Below are 3,640 nucleotides of genomic sequence, written 5' to 3'. Positions count from 1 at the left end.
AGGGAGCTCGAGCTGTAAATGTTAATACGGATGTTGGAAGAATGGAAGAAACTGATGTGAATAATTTTCTGGAAACTAATGTTTCAGATGATTTAAGGAAGAATGAAGAGGCGAGTTCCAGATGTGTCAGAAACTTTAGGAAAGGGCCTGATTTATCTATGGAAACTGTGGTTGGAATGCAAGAAGGAATTGCTTTGCCAAAACTTCTCTATGGAAGGGAAATGTGAATGTTGAATGCAAATGAGAGATGAAAGGCTGAAGATATTCGGATGAATCTTTTATGAAGTGTAATTAACATAAGATGACAGGCTAAGAAATGTGGAGATTCGGAGTGCTATAGAGGTTACCGCAGATGAGGGGATATATTAGAGAATTTTAGAGCGGTTAGGTCATCCAGGAAAGAATGGAAGGTGAAAATTTGGTAAAAAGAGAATGTAATTAAGAAGTGTAAAGTCGAAGGGGAGAAAGGCCTAAAAAGGGTTGGGCAGACGTGCTGCTGATTAGCTATCTGCGTAGGTGTATAAAATGGTTTATGCACAAGGGATTCATCGATGATTCGCCAATAAAAATTTTGAATATGGCAGTAACTTTCGTTTTGTTTTGTAGGATCTATGCCGTGTATGGGTAAGTACCTAATGTTTTATTATATATATATATATATATATATATATATATATATATATATATATATATATGTATATATATATATATATATATATATATATATATATATATATATATATATATATATATATATATATATATATATATATATATATATATATATATATATATATATATATATATATATATATATATATATATATATATATATATATATATATATATATATATATATATATATATATATATATATATATATATGTGTGTGTGTGTGTGTGTGTGTGTGTAGAACCTACTGGTCACTTTTTACCAGACACACATGTAATTGTAATATTCACAATGCCCTCTTAACTTGCACTTGGATCTTAGGCTTCTGTAGTGACAAGCGTATCCAAAAAAGCGCGAAGAATTCGAGAAGTTAAGAGGGCACTGTGGCTATTACAATTACATATACATACACATTATATACATACACATATATATATATATATATATATATATATATATATATATATATATATATATATATATATATATATATATATATATATATATATATATATATATATATATATATATATATATAATACAAGGAGCTCATAAAAACGCCAAAATGTAGAAAGTTAATGCTATATTTCAGAGACCAACTGTCTTCCTCTACAGACAAGAATATATATATATATATATATATATATATATATATATATATATATATATATATATATATATATATATATATATAATACAAGGAGCTCATAAAAACGCCAAAATGTAGAAAGTTAATGCTATATTTCAGAGACCAACCGTCTTCCTCTACAGGCAAGAACATATATATATATATATATATATATATATATATATATATATATATATATATATATATATATATATATATATATATATATATATATATATATATATATATATATATATATATATATAAATAAACTCTCTCTCTCTCTCCTCTCTCTCTCTCTCTCTCTCTCTCTCTCTCTCTCTCTCTCTCTAAGAGCGTCATCGCTGCTTTATCCTTCTTTTTTAAGGGAGTTGGTTTATGTGCCAAACAATACTTGCAAAAGAAAAACGCGCGCGACGTCAGAGCCAGTTATTTTCGTCCCGTATTTAACTCAGAGTTTTTCGCTCACTCTTATTTTCCAAACTTCCTTCACCTGTCTCATTTCTCGCCTACTCATGCACACTTATTTCCTCAAATATCCAGCTGCTAAGCAAAGTCTACTGGAATCTAAATTCTCTTTTGTCCATACCGTGTGCACCTTAGTTTTCATGTAACGAAATACGTATGTAATTATACACAAAACGTATATACATACATAATAAGTCACCATCGTTTTCAGAATTGCTTCTTTTGTAAATTTTCATATATAAAATATTTGTTCTGGATTTAGATAAAACTTAAATGTGAAGTTTTCAAGACACCCTTTGAAAGGGCATATTTAAAATCCAGTCATCGAGACAAAACGTTTGCAGTTTTAAGGTGACCGACCTGCGCGTGACCCTGGTCTATGAAAAAGGCGCGTGACCCCATGAATCTAGGGCAATCTTCGTTGTAGTAAGATTTACCAGATGATGGTAAATCTTACAGAAGATTATGATGATGGTAAATCTTATTACAAAGAAGATTTACCAGTTAATGGTAAATCTTACTACAACGAAGATTTACCAGTTATGATGGTAAATCTTACTACAACGAAGATTTACCAGTTATGATGGTAAATCTTACTACAAAGAAGATTTACCAGTTATGATGGTAAATCTTACTACAACGAAGATTTACTAGTTATGATGGTAAATCTTACTACAACGAAGATTTACCAGTTATGATGGTAAATCTTACTACAACGAATATTTACCATGATGGTAAATCTTACTACAAAGAAGATTTACCAGTTATGATGGTAAATCTTACTACAACGAAGATTTACTAGTTATGATGGTAAATCTTACTACAACGAAGATTTACCAGTTATGATGGTAAATCTTACTACAACGAAGATTTACCAGTTATGATGGTAAATCTTACTACAACGAAGATTTACCAGTTATGATGGTAAATCTTACTACAACGAATATTTACCAGTTATGATGGTAAATCTTACTACAAAGAAGATTTACCAGTTATGATGGTAAATCTTACTACAACGAAGATTTACCAGTTATGATGGTAAATCTTACTACAACGAAGATTTACCAGTTATGATGGTAAATCTTACTACAACGAAGATTTAAATGTTAAATCTTACTACAACGAAGATTTACTAGTTACGATGTTAAATCTTACTACAGCGAAGATTTGCCAGTTATCTTACTACAGCGAAGATTTGCCGGTTATGATGGTAAATCTTACTACAACGAAGATTTACCAGGTATGATGGTAAATCTTACTACAACGAAGATTTACCAGTTATGATGGTAAATCTTACTACAACGAAGATTTACCAGTTATGATGGTAAATCTTACTACAACGAAGATTTACCAGTTATGATGGTAAATCTTACTACAACGAAGATTTACCAGATATGATGGTAAATCTGACTACAACGAAGATTTACCAGTTATTTCTTACGGGCTGCCCTATGAGCAAGAGCCCATGCTGGCATAAGGCCGGCTTAATAAAAAAATAATTACCAGTTATGAACCGCTTTAGATATTCTTAGCTCAAATATAGCAGTATCGTACATTCCCGCAGCATCATTATGTAAAATCATTTTTTTTTTAGAATAAAGGAATATTCTATTTTTCATAACTCATTATGTATCTAATGGATGATCTCGAACTGATTTGGCCCCTTCAGACAAAAATTATATATATAAGAAACTAGTATCATTGACGTCCACAGAAGAATATTTGCTAAATATATATATATATATATATATATATATATATATATATATATATATATATATATACATAAATATATATGATAAACTTTATAAGGACCCCTCATATCAGTCAACAATAACAAATGACTACAAATTTTCAGGGACCAGAATATTT

This window comes from Macrobrachium rosenbergii, chromosome 4 (genome assembly GCF_040412425.1).
Source record: "Macrobrachium rosenbergii isolate ZJJX-2024 chromosome 4, ASM4041242v1, whole genome shotgun sequence".
NCBI classification, from domain to species: Eukaryota; Metazoa; Arthropoda; class Malacostraca; order Decapoda; family Palaemonidae; genus Macrobrachium; species Macrobrachium rosenbergii.
The sequence above is the reverse complement of the archived record's forward strand: the minus strand, read 5'-3'. Positions refer to the sequence as shown.